We start from the raw sequence: 17,612 nt of genomic DNA on the forward strand, positions 1-17,612 counted from the left end.
TTCAGCCCTGTGTGTCCTTCTCCTGCTATTGTCTGTGGATTGAATAAAGTGGCTGTGACTAATACCTGCTCAGTGGTGGATCTGACACCGGTAAATACGTAGGGCTGTGACCTCGCTGACGATTCCATGCTGCCTGTATTTACGAGATGAATATTTCAGCAAATTTGACATTTCGGAGGCTCCTGTCTTTCAGGTTTAGTGACGCTGAGTATCTAGGTCAGAAGGGCTGCAGGTTCACCAGCAGCATCCTGTCAATAATTTAATGCTCTAAGTGCAGAACAGCATTAGACGCATGCACTCAGTCACTGCAGGGTTGGGTGGCTCATTGAGCTGACACAGTTCTGAGGCAACAGAAAACCAGTTTTTGATCTCTTGCTGGCAGCCTCTAACTGAAAAGCACAAAGCAGGCGGCATCCCTGCAGCAGTGATTCTGCTAACGTCACCGTAGCATGAATGCTGTTGGGCTGTCACTCTGAAAATGAAGAAAAGAAATACATAGGAACAGGGTAAGGCATTTCTCTCTTATTTGCTGCCCCAATGCCTTTTGCATCCTAAAGTGGATCTCACAGCTTGGCAAGCAAGGCCAGGGCATCTAGTCAAGTTGTGCTATTTATTGTTTAAAAGGGCCACTGCTTATGTTTCTTATCAACTCCTCTGGAAAATGTGTATTCATGCACTAGACCATAACAGTGCAAGGGGCACCATTAATGCTCACAATGGCCCAAACTTCAGTCTCCCACCCACTACCTAAGTACACGCTTGCCACCGCAGGAGCGGTCAGCGTGATGAAGTAAATAACGTGCAGATAAATCATTGTCTCAGCATCCATCAAGCTGGTGTCAGGAGTAGGATTTAGATTGCCTGAACCTACCCAGAATCTGAATAATCCTGAGCACAGGGAAAATGTGAATCTGGCTTTGAACTTTGTGGCTAATGACTATGCCTATTCTCAGATAAAAACTACATTAAGATGAAGCTCAGGGGAGTGCACAGAGCAGCAGCATGAGGCTGGAGACATCACAGGGATGTTACTGTTAGCCCCAAAAGAAGTGTTCCAAACAAACATGAGCAAGTCTGGAAACGCCTGGCTCATGCACCCAGCTCCGCCCCACAATCACACCAGGCAATAACTGTACAGTTATGATTAATGTATACCGCAGGTTGTAGACCCAGATTAGATTTAACTGATTTTTAAAGACACATTTAGATTTTTTTCATCCCTCCCCTGCCTCATCATGACATGACCGGGTAAAGTTAACGTTTTCTTAACATAGTTTTTATCTGGAAATGTCCTTTTTTTAAAATACAAAAAAAGCCCCCGTGGCTTCAGTCCCATGGAGAACAAGCGTGAGAGATGGCAGCCATTTTGAAAGAGGTCAGTTCTTCATGGAATTCTCAGTTTGATAACATTATTTGTCAGCCCTGACGAAGGAGAAATGTTCAGTTATGAAAAATAACTACAAAAATTGCCTTTGATCCTAGAAGAATTCTTCAGATGTACCCAGTGCATGAGATGTCAGAGAGTTGGAACTACATTATCCTGGTACTAAGATTACTTGGGACAAAAAGGTCGCCAGAGAGCCAGTGCTACATTTCTTAAATGACCCTCTGTAAAATGACTTTTAACTCATAAACTAATTAATCAATTCGCTTATAAAGTCTCAGAAATTCTGTATTCAGAGTAAGTGCTGTGAATCTGGGGGGCACATTTCACATAAAATGAAGCTGTTGAATCTCTGCTTTGAGTGCAAATCTCAACTCCGCTTTAACCGTGACACCACACTGCTGCTTCCACAATAACTTCCAACTGGAATCCAGATTTTCCAGGCCCTCCCGGCCCCAGCTTTCCCTTGAGCAATTTCCTCTGGAGTCTCTCGCGTGCTCACTCTGAAGTTTGCCCTTCTCTGAGATCTCAGAGTGCTTAGCACCATGACTGGCAATTTGCCCAAGGCCGCAGAAGGATCAGAACACAGGCTGTCCTGGCACCAGCCTTGTTACAATGACAATTTAGCATCAGCTTTGGGACCCTTTTCATTTCTGAGGTTTGCTCCACAAGCCAAACTGTTTGAAAGAAGAAGCTGAACAGAAGGCTGTTCCACTTCGGGAAGCCTGTTCCCACCTCAGCCCCAGGCTCTAGGTACAGAACTGCTCAGAAAACTAAACATTTCGTCAACATTTTTCTTCTGCTGCTTTGTTGTTGATGTTTCACCAAACACTTCCCCTGAAATTTTGAACTGTGGAGGTTTTTGGCTAACTCGAGTTTAACCCCAGGGCCCTGAGGCCATGGCATGTGTGCGAAGAAAGGAATCTCTTCTTTCAGACCTGCGCAGCACCCTCCCTTCAAGGCCTGTAACCCTAGCGCCCCAGTTTTATGCTTTTTCTCCACAAAAGAAAAACCCTTAGAGTGACAGTTCTTCCTCTGTCACCAGTGAGGACACTTGCAAGTTGTTTCAGAGGAACAGCAGTGTCAGCATGGCAGCAAGACCATCTGAACAAAATCAATCACCCCTCCCCCTAGCTCCGCTCACCCTCCGCTATCACTGCCTTTGCCTCCATTGACTAGAGAGGGTGAAATTCACCCCTGTGAAGAGGGAGCCTGATCCAAAGCCAACTTTGATTTACTGCAAAGGACTTTGGATCAGGCCCAGGGCTAGCAACAGACCTATGTGCTCGTTCAGTCGCATTTCAGTCCTACGGGGAATGGCACATAGACCGTCCACAGGCCCCTACCCAGGGGTGAATTTCACCCAGAGAGAGAGAGAGCAACACACAAACAGCTGCTGTTATCATGCCTAATTATAATAATAAATCCAGTGATTAACGGGGTGGGTGGGCGGGGAGACATTCTGCTGTTGGCTTTGTAAAAGAAAAAAAAGAGGGATTCAATGAGCAGGCCCCTTCTTGCTAAAATATGGGTGAGCTTCTTAGTCCTCTTGTGAAACGCTTGTGCTCTTATAAAATATTTACATAAAAAATACACCACTTTCCATACAAACGCTGCAGTTGGGCTAAGCACCCTCACAGCCAGAAAGGGGCTATGAGGGCTATTTCCTCTTGAATGTCAGCTCATTACTGCGTTGTCAAGGCGCACTCCAAACACCGAAAGGAACATGTGCTTTTGCAATGCGTCAAAACTCTGTTTGGTCATCAGAGAAGGTGATTTCAGCAGCAAGAGAATGGTCCTGCCTCAGCTGTGTCTGCTCTGCCAGGGTATCTTTGAGGGATGCTCATGATTGCATTTATGGAACAAAAAAGTTAAAACACGGAGCAATTAACTCAAAGCCAGAAAGCAAGTGAAATGGAATGGTTTCTCTTTAGTGTGGCTGGATGATCTGTAAATTCTCCCATCACAAGAAACCCACTTTCTTATACTTCCCATGAATGCAGAAATCATTCCAAGGGAACTGGCTTCTACATTTCATTTTGGTTTTATCTTCTTTCTTGTAAGAATTGGTGAGTGTGTTTTCCTGAAAGAACTGTGTGTCGGTAGGGTTCTAAGTGCTGGTAAAGTTGGAAGGGCATGAAAGCATGTTCTGAGTATGCAGCTGCTCTCTCTTGTGAGCCGTTGCAATCTAGATGTTCATAGTATCCGTTATAATTATATTACAGTAAAGGCCAGAAGCCCAGCTCAGAATCAGGTCCCTATTATTCTAAGCACTCATAAAACAGGAGCATGTCTCTCCCAGTGCTGGCCCATCATCAAAGACATTCGGATTCCAATTTTCTGGTCTCCCAGAGCTATTTTAGATTGTCCAGTTATTACCGACTCTGACATCCTTATCTGCACTGAGTCCTGTCCGAAGACTGACAAGCTCGCTGGGGTGCTAATGGGCACAAGCTGCAGCAGCCATGGCACAAGCTGCAGCTTCTAATACTGCCAGCTGGCCTGGGAATTAGAGCCGTGTGGGCGATGGATTTCTCCAAGGAGGGGCTGGGACTGTCTGTGTGACCTAGCACTGCTGTGCGTGGGCACGTTGCAGCCGGGAGGTGGAGGCATTGGTTTGGAGCTGGAACTTGGGCATAAAGTCTCTGGCACTGTTTTAAACAAGCTGTTGAGGATTTTATTAGCACGAAGGTGCATGCAAGGTGCTGACTGGGGGCCTGGTGTGGGCAGGGAAGGGTGTGCTCCAAGATCGTCCAGTCCCAGCATCACAGGATTAACTGAATCAATCGGGGATTTTACAGCAGGTTTATGCTTGGATACCTTGGCAAATCTGTTCCCCTGGATCCTTCTTCCCACTGGGCCCCTTGGCCATTTCTTTACATAGGAACACATCTGAGCTCATTCCCTTTAAAATTATTTGTCTTGGTCCCTTTCCTACTGTCCACCTTACCTCTCCCATAGCTGTTCCTAGTTACTGGCTTCCTGTCAGGGTGCTCCTCGGGTTGGTATCCCTGGATGTGAACTCCCTGGTGTTTCGCTTTGCTAAACAGCATTTACTGCAGAGACTCCTGTGCCAGGCAAAGGTATTTGTGTTTATAGCTCTGTTCATGATGCTGATGTGGCTATTGCCTGCGTGGATTTTCACAGACACAAAGGGAGAGCCAGTAAAACCCTCCAAGCAGTCAGAAATGTGCAGGGTTAGTCCAGCTGATGCATTCACGACTGAATATCAAACAAACACAGGTCTCCCTGGAGCGGGGAGAGACACGGGCCTGGCAGTCTCCAGCAGAGAGCAGTGTGCGGCAGGAAGGTGGTCGTGTGTGCTTTAGGGTCTGGCCCAGCCCTGTTCTCAGAGCGGTGAAACTGCCTTGGGGACTTGCTCTCCTAGGTGGAGATAAAGCAGAGCAGCACAAATCCCACTGGCTCTGGGTGTGAGAAGGCCTCACACACGGGACTGTATGAGTACAGCCTGCAGGGTCTAGCAGGCACATGCAGATGACGACACGTGTATTTCTCGGGTGCTGGAGCCTGGGTGAATGGAATTGGTGAGTTACTAGTTGCAGACGAGGCTGCATGTTGCACCTCACTGCAGTGCTGCTGCCAGAGGGAGACGGCCAGTCCAGCCTCTAATCGATTACTAATGGGGCCATTAGCCATGAGTAACTGCTGCAACAAGTTTCTAATATTTAAAAGGAGAAACCAATTTATGCTCAGATAAATTTATTATGGCCTTTCTCTAAACGAGAGAATTTGTGCAGACATTTATTTGTACACAGATACAGCTTGTTATAATTCCAGCTCATTTATAAATCAAGCTCTAGTGGGGAGATAATAGTGACTATTCCGTGAAGTGTCAGTCTCCCCTAACACAGGATCAGACCAGATGACTCTGCAGAGAGTGTGATGGAGTGAGAGGGGTGCAGCCAGCTAGTGGGTGGCGAGGACTTGTCTATCATGAACCAGGTGGGGGAACCAGGAACCCCAAGTGCTTGGTAGTGACTATGGGAGCCTGGAGGACATGCCTCGTTTCTGCTGCAGGGATCAGTTTCAGCATGTTAGCACCAGTTCATCTGTGCCAGGCCACCATCCTCCCTGTCTACAGTGGAAACTATGGGGCCAGGTTAGAATCCCTCAGTGTCTTGCATGGGGCCAGATTTATCAGGGCAGCCAAGGGGAAGAGTCCCTGATTTGTGAACTCTAATTCCTATCTGTTGACATCCCAAAGCAAACTCAGGCAGTGTGGGACTTGCTGTAGGGCTGTGAATCTTAGCAGTCAGCAGATGCTCTGGGGAGGAAACTGTGGTCCTGCTCACTTGACCTGAGTTGCATGGAACCTAGAACAAAGCAGCTCATGCATTCTCCCTGGTGCAGTGAGCACTATCGGCTAGACTGAAGGCCCAGGTTACTACTGGTCACTTTCTAGGGAGCACCAAAGAGAAAGAAACCAGCATGGAGATTTCCCAGTGGATTTCCCTGGAAAGTCTAGTCTGGCTCAGAGAATTTTTCCTTATTTCAAGAAAATGACTGACAAGATCCACTATGGCAGCAGAGCCAGGCAAAGAGCTTATAACAAATTCCAGAGCTGAGGAATTTCATCCAAGAATGTCCCTGAGCAGAACACGGTTCTCCCCAGTGTAGTCTTCAGTCACAAGCAAAGGTTTCCGTCATACTGTGGTTTGAAATCTGAAAAGCTGTCTGCGTTGCTGTGATTGGTCATCTAAATCACATGGCATTGTTTCTGTTCCCTGACTGGATGAGCATAACGCTGATAATTTATTTCTAATGTGGATGCTTGCAGAAAGAGGAAGGATGGTCTGATGCTTAAGGCCCTGAGCTAGGACGCAAGAGCTCTGAGTCCACTTCCATGCTGGTAAAACTACTGCGGACTCCATGTGTGACCCTGGGCAAGTCCCCTCTCTCTCTGGGCCCCCCTGCCCAGCCGTACAATGGGAATGATAAAACTCCTTTGTTTGGCCGGTCTATTTGGGCTGTAAATTCTCGGGGGCAGGAATTGCCTCTTACTCTGTAAGGGCAGCACCAGACACAATGGTGCCTAATCATGGTTCGGGCCACAAGGAACTACCACAGATTAGAATGAATAAATAGAGAGACCAGGTGGGGGAGGTGATATCTTTTATTGGACCAGCTTCTGCTGGTGAGCGAGAGCATCTTTCGAGGTACACAGAGCTCTTCTGCAGGTCTGGGAAAGGTACTCTGAGTGTCACCACGAAATACGAGGTGGGACAGATTGTTTAATATAAGCATACTGTAAGACACCATTCAAGGTGGCGTGGCCTGTGTGATGGGGTGTGCCAGTCCTACACTGGACCAGGAGGGGTTAACCCCATACTCTGGTCTGAGGAAGCCACGCCCCCTGGCCCTGATGGGCATTCTCCAACTGGAGCACCAGTATAAAAGGGAGCAGGACAGCTCAGTCTGAGCTGATTGCCGAGGAGGGAGGCTGCAGGTTGCAGGTTGCAGGCTGCATCCTGGGAGCTGCTAAAGCCGCTGACTGTGGAAGCCTGAGGCGCCAAGACCCAGGTGGATACCCAGGCTCCTGCGGATGCCCGAGGGAGGTAGAAGTCACCGGGAGCCACCCACACCGAGGAGCCTGGAGACCCAAAGATGCCCAGAGCACAGCTTCGAGAGATCTGGTAGGAAGTAGCCTATGGGGGACTAGTTTCAGAGTAGTGGCCGTGTTAGTCTGTATCTGCAAAAAGAACAGGAGGACCTGTGGCACCTTAGACACTAACAAATTTATTAGAGCATAAGCTTTTGTGGGCTACAGCCCACTTCATCGGATGCATAGAATGGAATATATAGTAAGATATATATTTTAAGGTCAGGCTTGACAAAGCCTGGCTGGGATGATTTAGTTGGGGACTGGTCCTGCTTTGAGCAGGGGGTTGGACTAGATGACCTCCTGAGGTCCCTTCCAACCCTGATAGTCTATGATTCCCCAGATGGGTTCCAGTGTGGTGTAATAGGAACAGCTAGGGGTGTGCACTCAGAGGAGGGTTTATTTCTGTATTAAAGCAGGTTCTCTCAGGATATTTGGGTGGCCTGTTCAATGATGTGATCTACTTCTCTGGGAGAGTGTCCTTGTTTGATTAAGGCAGTTTTTAGTGTGCTAAGGTGTGTATCCCTTTCTCCTCGGAGCATATTCTATGGTGTGTGAGTGTCTGACTGTAGATAACAGAGATCTCTGTGTGTGTTTGGGGTGGTTCCTGGATCTATGAAGATAGGTGCGGTAAACCGTGGGTTTCTTGTCTATAGTTGTCTGTAGGATTTCATTGCTGAAGCTGATCATGGGGTCCAGGAAGTTGATGCTGGTACAGAAGTATTCTAGAGGGAGTTTGATGGACAGGTGGTGATGGTTGAAGTTGTGGTGGAAATCCATGAGGGAATTTAGGTAGAAGATGAAAATAACACTGATGTATCTCAAGCATATCATTGGTTTTGTCCCATGTCTTGTACAAAGTGTTGTTGAATGTAAAACTGTTATGGGTGAGGATGAAATGGATGAACTTGGCGATGTGTTTGGGGTGGATATCAGAGTGTTGTCCATTGTCTTGAGGCAGGCAGCTTTTCTTTTTACAAAGAGAAGCTAGTCCAATAAAAGAGATTACCTCACCCACCTTGTCTGTCTGATATCCTGGGACCAACAGGGCTACAACAACACTTCAAATAATTAATAAATAATACTGCAATAGCAAGTATCAAACTCACTGCACAATAACAAAGAAAATGTAGGAACTTGGCTACACTTGAAAACTTACCAGAATAGCTATAGAGCAGAAGCCTGCATCAAAAATAAATTTACTGGACTAGACCAGGGAGTCATTAGAAGACAAGTTTCAGAGTAGCAGCTGTGTTAGTCTGTATTCGCAAAAAGAAAAGGAGGACTTGTGGCACCTTAGAGACTAACACATTTATTTGAGCATAAGCTTTCGTGAGCTACAGCTCACTTCATCGGATGCAAGCGAGCTGTAGCTCACGAAAGATTAGAAGACAAGTAAAGCTCTCTGTCTCCCTACCGTGAGAATGTGCATGCTCTCAGGAGTGATGGTGAGAGAGAAGAGGGCCCTAAACTCCTGGTCGGAGGCTGCTGCCAGAGCAGGGACAGTTCCAGGGATCACTTGCTTTTGTACCCAGACTGTTTCACTGCAGTAAGAAGGGATGGGACATGGTCCCAGCCCTGCTCCCACTGGAGTCATTGGGAGGTTTGCCATTGATTTCAATGGAAGAGGCCCAGACCCTGAGGCTTGACACCTGAGTCACCAAAGCACTTAGGCACATGCTTAGAGTTAAGCATGTTCTTTTCTGACTCATGGGATAATGGAGAATCATTTTCCAGTAAGCATCATAAACTGTTTTGTTCTCACGGCTTCTGTGGCAGCTGCTGTAGGTGTCCCCAGGTTTACCCAGCACTGTGGGCAGGAGCCACACACTGATCACAGGAGGCAGAGAGGCATGACAACTACTCTGGGTGATGCACCTAGTTCATGGGGCATCTTCTCTACCTGACAGGGCGGGAAACTGAACAGAAAATAAATCCAAGAAAGAGGCAAGTTATTTCCACGAACGGCACTATTCATTCTCTGCGCTCATCCCTCGAGCCATCTCCCCACACTGTCCCACACTAGCAAGCTGGACAAAATGTTCTTTCTGCTTTTCTCTGTCCGGATTAGGTTCCGAGGCCAAAACATTTCTCTGCACACAATGCTGCATCTTGCCGTGATCCCCTAACTGTGACGGCCCTTCGATTAGGCCATATGTCTCACAGACCCGCGTTTAACATGTCCCAGTCCTTGAGAAGGGACACCATGCTGAAAGATGCAGCCCCAGGCATAGCATTTGCAACTGTCAGGAGATATATGAACAGTTCGTAAATGTGTTTTACAGACAGCTGTTAGGATGTGCTGAGCAGTATCTGTCAGGGAAAACTAGTTACCGCCAGGCCACTGCGGAATTGTGATCCGTAATACGTAATGATTATGATCTAACGCTTCCATTTTTCTCCTTGTGTTTTCCCCGGACCTAGTCTTCCGTTTGTTCACAGTTCAGTATATTCTGCTCTAAAAAAAAGTTCACATATTGCTCATGGTTGAAAGCAATTATCAGCTAGAATAAGTGGCATATTTACACACCTCTCACCTTATTTACTCCCACCCTCTGCTGCCTGACGAAGGCCCCGCTGCGGCCTGACATGACCTCTAACACTCTTCCACACTGCTAAAGGAAGTTCCATATTTTTAAGGTGAAATACGACAGGCCCAGTCTACTCCACTTATAGAGTCTCCAGTAAATGGATAGGGTGAAAACTGTGTCAACCCAGATCACTATCATGACACTTAATCCTGATTGAATGTACCTCTTGCAGTAATCTTGCAAGTATCTGGATCTCTTTAGAGCCAGCCTGACTTCACTCCCTCAGGGAGCCTCGTTAGCATCGCCTCCTGTAACAAGGGAGAATGCTTCCCTGAAATCTTCATACTCCTTGGAACCTCTTTTGGAGGCTATCACTGGGGCCCTGAGTGCACTGTTTGCAACTGTCAGGAAATTTATGAACAATTCATAAATGTGTTTTACAGACAGCTGTTAGGATGTGCTGAGCAGTATCTGTCAGGGAAAACTAGTTACAGGTTATAGCCAGACCACTTAAATATTATGATCCATAATATATAAATAGTGGGCCGTGTGCTGCCCCGCTGTCTTCGTGTTTTAAATGAAGGCCTGTGCCTTGCAAACCTCCAAGTAGTGCAATAGCAGGGACGCTGCTCTGCACATCGCTCGTCCCAGCCCAGGATCTCGCCGCACGCTGGCCACGGCCATGGCGACACTCGCCAGGGTACAGAGGTGCAGCTGCACCATTGTGAGCTCCCTAGTGGAGCCGCTCTACACCCGTGGGAGAGAGCTCTCCTGTCGATTTAACGAATCCACCTTCAATGAGCCATGGCAACTATGCCAGGGGAGAAGCTCTCCCACCCACATAGCGCTGTCCACCCCGGCCCTTAGGGCAGTGCAACTCACGTCACTCAGGGAGTGGCTTGTTCCCAGCCCTGCGCGACATAAGATATACTGCCGTATAGCTGTAGTGTAGACATAGTCGAAGTAACACACTAATTAAACTTCCTGGCCTCCCGCTGAGTAGATGTTAGACCTATGTTACAAATGGGGAAACTGAGGTTTGGGGTGTGGAAGAGATTTGCAATTACAGTACTTGATGGCTGTGCTGAGAATGAAACACAGGAGCCCAAGCTATCAGCCATGTATTCTAACCACTAGACCACACAGTAAGAAACAACGTTAAATTGACTGAAACCCAGGGTGCCAAGATGCCACTTCACTCACTGCTTACCAGCAGAGGGCTCTTGGAAAAGTGTGGTGAGAATTGCGCTGTGCACGGTAACTAGGCGCGAGCTAGGCGCGAGAGGTGAGGTGAGAATGCAGAGGCAGACTTCACTTCGTTTCTTTTAACAGGTTTCTTTAAATCTGGTTTAAGTCCAACTCTTGATTCCTGTTATTAGAGGAAAATGCCAAGGCAACCCCCACACTCACTGTTGCTCTGACACCCATCCATTAGCTAGGAGTTTTCGCAGAAAGAGCTCAGGGCCAGATTCTCAGCTGGTTTAAATCATCATAGCTCCTTGGACTTCAGTGTAGCTATGCCGCTTTAACCTAGCTGAGGGCTGGCCTAGCTGTGAAGCACAAAAAGTTATAGCAAGCCAAAAACTAACCATCAGTGCTGTTTTTCAACAATAAGCCATTGTCTTAGCTGAAAGTTACAAATGGCTTCTGAAACAAGAACAAAAAACTAAGCTCAAAATAAAACTGAGCAGACAGCAAAATCAGTTTGCATCCAGAATGCAGAGGAATCTGGTCCGTGGTTGGATGACTGTCAACCAGAAGTAAATTCCAATACATCTCTCAACAGAGGGAACCCTTGAAATGTAGCTGCTCCCCTGCTGTGTATTGCTCTAATCAGGAGCATTGTAATGCTCCCTCTTCCCTCTGACTCCCTTAGTCACCCACCTCCCAAAGTAATTGCTGTGGGAATCCCAGGGGAGAGCAGGTGTCTGCTGGAGACGTGGAGTTTCTTGGGCTGTGGTGCAACGTCTATGAATATTCTTTTAAAATTAAATCTCTCTGACTCTATCATCTGCTTTTTACAGGAAAAAACCCCATTAGTTTACATATGATGGGGAATACGTTATTAGATTCAACCTTCTAAGAGGGCAATGTAGTGTCCTAGGTTACTGGAAGCTCTGAACATCGATGCAGTAAGATTCAGTATTAAAGTAATTGTCAGGTTTGCTAGACACATAACGGTAAACACTGAATGGACATCTACAAGCACCCGCTAAACTTCCCAAGGCCCCTCTCACTGTGCAACAGGCACTCGTTACATTTGGAGATAGATTCAGTGGGTGAGATCTCGTCCTTGGTTGTCCCAGAGTGCTGGTCAGGAATCTAGAGGAGATCTTTCCTGGATGTTACAAGTAACACATCTAATTCAACAGCATTTCTAAAATGGTTTCCATCACAATAGCATCTAGGCGCTGATACATGATAGCGAACCACAGTGAAATTCCAATAACTTCTGCACTTCCCTTGTTCTACCCATTGGCTTCTGTCTTCCCGTAAGGAATAATTGAGGGAAATGTGTGTATATGTCATTAACAAACACCATTTTCACTGTTAGCAGTGCCCAGTCAGAGTTTCTGCAGTGGATGCAAAGGGACCATTTCATCTGTCTTTCAGAAGCACAGTTTAAAGTAGAAACATACAAGGAAAATGGTAGTTTGAAAGGAGACACTTTGCTATGCAAAGCTACATAAGAGTAGGCTAAGCAGGTGCTGAAGTCAGTTGAAACAGAGGACAGCACCTGAAGCTCACCCTGCAGCAGTTCCTGCCTGAAACCAAACACTAAGTGCTTCTTTTTTGTTTTGTTTTGGTGCCAAACACAAAGGCAGACTTGGAAACCTGAGAAATGCTGCAGCGTCTCACCACACGAATGAAATTGGCTTGGGAGGCAAATGAGTTCCTGCACACCAAAAAAGAGTAACGCAAACAGTGTCCTGGCATTACATCTCTGAGCGAATGCATGACTCTGTCTTCTGTCACAGCTTGCTTTTTACAGTATTTCCCCCTGTCATAAATATAAAGGGAAGGGTAAACCCCTTTGAAATCCCTCCTGGCCAGGGGAAAGCTCCTCTCACCTGTAAAGGGTTAAGAAGCTAAAGGTAACCTCGCTGGCACCTGACCAAAATGACCAATGAGGAGACAAGATACTTTCAAAAGCTGGGAGGAGGGAGAGAAACAAAGGGTCTGTGTCTGTCTGTAAAAAGAAAAGGAGGACTTGTGGCACCTTAGAGACTAACCAATTTATTAGAGCATAAGCTTTCGTGAGCTACAGCTCACTTCCTCAGATGCATATCGTGGAAACTGTAGTCGTCTTGGCCAGGGACAGAACAGGAATGGAGTCTTAGAACTTTTAGTAAGTAATCTAGCTAGGTATGTGTTAGATTATGATTTCTTTAAATGGCTGAGAAAAGAATTGTGCTGAATAGAATAACTATTTCTGTCTGTGTATCTTTTTTGTAACTTAAGGTTTTGCCTAGAGGGGTTCTCTATGTTTTTGAATCTAATTATCCTGTAAGATATCTACCATCCTGATTTTACAGGGGGGATTTCTTTATTTCTATTTACTTCTATTTTTTATTAAAAGTCTTCTTGTAAAACACTGAATGCTTTTTCATTGTTCTCAGATCCAAGGGTTTGGGTCTGTGGTCACCTATGCAAATTGGTGAGGCTTTTTATCCAACATTTCCCAGGAAAGGGGGGGTGCAAGTGTTGGGAGGATTGTTCATTGTTCTTAAGATCCAAGGGTCTGGGTCTGTAGTCACCTAGGCAAATTGGTGAGGCTTTTTACCAAACCTTGTCCAGGAAGTGGGGTGCAAGGTTTTGGGAAGTATTTTGGGGGGAAGGACGCGTCCAAACAGCTCTTCCCCAGTAACCAGTATTAGTTTGGTGGTGGTAGCGGCCAGTCCAAGGATAACGGGGGTAATATTTTGTACCTTGGGGAAGTTTTGACCTAAGCTGGTAAAGATAAGCTTAGGAGGTTTTTCATGCAGGTCCCCACATCTGTACCCTAGAGTTCAGAGTGGGGGAGGAACCGTGACACCCCCACAAACTGGGATCATTTGTGAAGCTGAATCTCAGCATTTTCACCTGCTGTGGCCAGATGAGTGCTGCGTCCCACTAGGAGTCACAAAGACTCCATGTACCTGGAGCAGCTGCCAGCAAACTGCCCCTCCCCCTGGCCGGTACAGCATCTACCTACTCTGGTATTTATCAAATGGGCCAGAGGTACCAATGACCTCATCCCGAGCAGCGTAGTGAGTCCCGCGCTGAGGTTCAGCCCAGCTCTGTTTATAATAAATAGACTAATCGTATTTCATCCATTCTCTGCTGAAACTATAGGAACCCACAATGTTCGCAGGTCTTGCTCTGGGGGCTCTCCCAGGGGTTTCCTGAGAACAGACAGACCAACGTTTTATTTTTAGAAGCTGCCTGAAATGTAAACGTGGCGGCTCATTGTCACCGGGGGAGCGTTTCCTGTCTTGGATGTTACTCCACCCTGCCAGCTATTTCGCCTCTTTGTGGAGCTGCTCCCTGGGCGGTGGCCCACGCGGCATGTGCTGTCAAAACCATGCTACTGTGAACTCCTGTTCTGCATGCCAGGGCACTGGCCCATCCACTCTTCCTGCGAGGAACAGGGGTAACCTGCCAAGGAGAGCCAGGGGCTGGTGCACGGAGCTGCCATGGCAAGATCAGGGGAAGGACCTGTATACAGTTTACAGCCCTCGCCCTGCCCTGGGAGGACTGGGAGAGCCTCTCTGGGGATCTATGCCATGCACTCCACCTTCCTGTGGATTCTCAAGCATGTGTGTTTGTGAACAGGGAAGCCATGTGTCCAACACACAGTGCCTGCCCCACAGCATAGGGCCCATGTCATCTGTACCCATAGCTGTGTGGATTCTCCAAGCTCCCCACCGCACGTTTCCTACCCAGCAATGGCTACAAGACTCGTCTCCAGAGACTGACCTTCCTTCCTCCCTTTTCAGAGGGGTCTCACTAGCAGCACTGACGCCAGCTGTAAGGGCCCAGGTATAACCTGTTCTTTCCTGTATTTCTCCTGGGGCGAACCCCAGTACCATGATTTTAACATAAAACCCTCCCTTTGCCCAGGAGGCTGCAGGCTGGATAGCCCCTGCAGAGACAGGATCATTCTCCTCTTTGAGCGCAATCAAAGAGGGGATTCTGCTGGATTCATTGGCTTGTAAAAATGTGGTGACAGGTTGAGACTATTTATATATTTTAGAATGTTTCACTCTTTGTCAGTAACCAAACCCTATTGTATTTGCACAGCATGTCTGTGGGTGGCCTGCCCTGGCTGCAGACTCCGGTTGGCACAGCCCACTCTCCCCAAAGGGCCAACCCACGGGTCATTTTATTTATCACCTCCCTTGTTCTGCCGTGCCCTGAGAGTGCTCACCTCATCCTGAAGCACGGCTGCTGCCTTTTCATGTCTGGGTGTGTTTTACGAGTTCAAATGATGAAAATAGCACACGCGCCACTGCAGAATGTGCTGTGCAGTCCAAGGAGCGGGAGCTGTAGGGCCAGTGACTGACTTGCCCCTTTCTCAGAAACAGCAGCCTGGACACCCAAGTAGTACATTCATTGCTTTGGAGAATTCTTCTGGAAGTTTAAAATCTCGGTGCCCTTCAAATCAGGTGGAGAGGAAACCAGTCTCACTCAGCCACAAATCAAGGCCAACAAGGAACAGAAATTCTCTAAGCCAACGTGTTTTTGTGAAAAACTTCCAGAAGATAAGACACTGGTAATCTGCACACAAGTTTGATAAAATCCAGTTGATTGCAGCATTGGTGTGTTGCACAAATGTGGTTTGAGTAAAAGGAAATAAGTAAACGTACTTAGAAAAGGGATTATGTAAAAGTACAATGGCAACATAATATATATACCTGCATACACTTACACACATGAGTAACTTTAAGCTCAAGCAGTCTCACTGAACTCCATGGGACTGCTCATTTGACTAAAATTACTAAAATGTGCAAGTGTTTGCAGATTAAGGGCCTGGGATTATGCAGTATGAAAGGGCACTATAGCTCCTTCTCCATAACCCTAATAATCTGCAACAGATTAAAGGTCTCCAGCCCTGCAAGTGTTCTTGGGTCATCATTGAAACCACCCGGAGCAGCTCAGGGCTCCAAATGCCGCAGCAGGAACAGTTGCTCTTCTTGGACTTGCAATATTCTCTTTAGGCAATGGCTACACGACAGAGTTTACCGTTTCCGTGAGTATAATGCCAGAGAGGAAGTAACTAAGCTGTTCTTGTGTAGCACTACAGGCTCATGACCACCACCTACTCCCCATGGAAAACTGTTATTGCAGGTCATGTAGAAACATGCACCCGAGTACATCTTGGAAGATTTTCTGGATACTAAGCAGCAATTAGACTCCTCCTCTGGAATCAATTGATTTCACACTGCTAGGGTGGGCAGGGAGGGTCTTATTGAAACGCTGCGTTTTTTAATATTATTACACTAAAGACTCTCTCAGTATCAGCATTTCCTTAGGGAAGCATTAACACACTGTAATGTGTACCAACTTCTCCAGTTCAGGAAATCTTTCTGTATTTGTAATAGGGCATTTGGGGCATATATTATGTATGGAGCATATATTCCTCATTTCCACCAGGCATCATCTCTCTCTCTCTAAATTACTCTCCAAACCAAAAAACGCATTCTACTCCTCGCCACTCAAAATAATCATCTTTAATCTTTAGATACAGCAGCCAGTACCAGCCATTAGTGATGCACTCAGAGGAAACAAAAAAGGCATTGGTTGGACAAAGAGAATATAAGAACATAAGAATGGCCATATTGGGTCAGACCAAAGGTCCATTTAGCCCAGTATCCTGTCTTCTGACAGTGGATTTACTTAATGGCTGTTCTCATTTAAGTCATGTTTCAGGAACTTGTACAAAAATACATAGTGAGCCTATTGTAGTAACAAAGTTGTTTGAGTCCTAGACACTGGAAGAAAAGGTCCTACTAACATACTGAGTAAATATAAAGCCTCTGCCTTCACAACATCAAATAACAATAACAATTAGAAATTTATCTAGCCAGTAAGATTTAAGAGTCTTGTTGAGAGGGTAGTGTGCCGTGGCTGGAATGCATACAAGGAAGATTGTTGCTGTATCTGTTTGGAATAATGATATCAGAGAAGAGAAGATGCAGTACTTGAAGAGAGAGAGAACTAGAGAAAGAACACAAGAATGGCCACACTGGGTCAGACCAAAGGTCCATCTAGCCCAGTATCCTGTCTACCGACAGTGGCCAATGCCAGATGCCCCAGAGGGAATAACCAGAACAGGTAATCATCAAGTGATCCATCCCGTTGCCCATTCCCAGCTTCTGGCAAACAGGCTAGGGACACCATCCCTCCCCATCCTGGTTAATAGCCATTGATGGACCTATCCTCCATGAATTTATCTAGTTCTTTTTGGAACCCTGTTATAATCTTGGCCTTCACAACATCCTCTGGCAAAGAGTTCCACAGGTCGACTGTGCTTTCTGTGGAAAAATACTTCCTTTTGTTTGTTTTAAACCTGCTGCCTATTAATTTCATTTGATGACCCCTAGTTCTTATGTTATGAGAAGGAGTAAACTACACTTCCTTATTTACTTTCTCCACACCAGTCATGATTGTATAGACCTCCATCATATATCCCCTTAGTCGTCTCTTTTCCAAGATGAAAAGTCCGTCTTATTTATCTCTCATCATATGGCAGCTGTTCCATACCCCTAATAATTTTTTTGCAATTTTCTGTACCTTTTTCCAATTCCAATATATCTTTTTTGAGATGGGGCGACCAGATCTGCACGCAGTATTCAAGATGTGGGCTTACCATGGATTTATATAGAGGTAATATGATACTTTGTCTTATTTTCTATCCCTTTCTTAATGATTCCCAACATTCTGGTCACTTTTTTTGATGGCCGCTGCACATTGAGTGGATGTTTTCAGAGATCTATCCACAGTGACTCCAAGATCTCTTTCTTGAGTGGGAACAGCTTATTTAGACCCCATCGTTTTATATGTATAGTTGGTATTATGTTTTCCAGTGTGCATT

The sequence above is a fragment of the Lepidochelys olivacea genome, assembly GCF_965140295.1.
Source record: "Lepidochelys olivacea isolate rLepOli2 genome assembly, chromosome: 16".
Classification (NCBI taxonomy): Eukaryota; Metazoa; Chordata; order Testudines; family Cheloniidae; genus Lepidochelys; species Lepidochelys olivacea.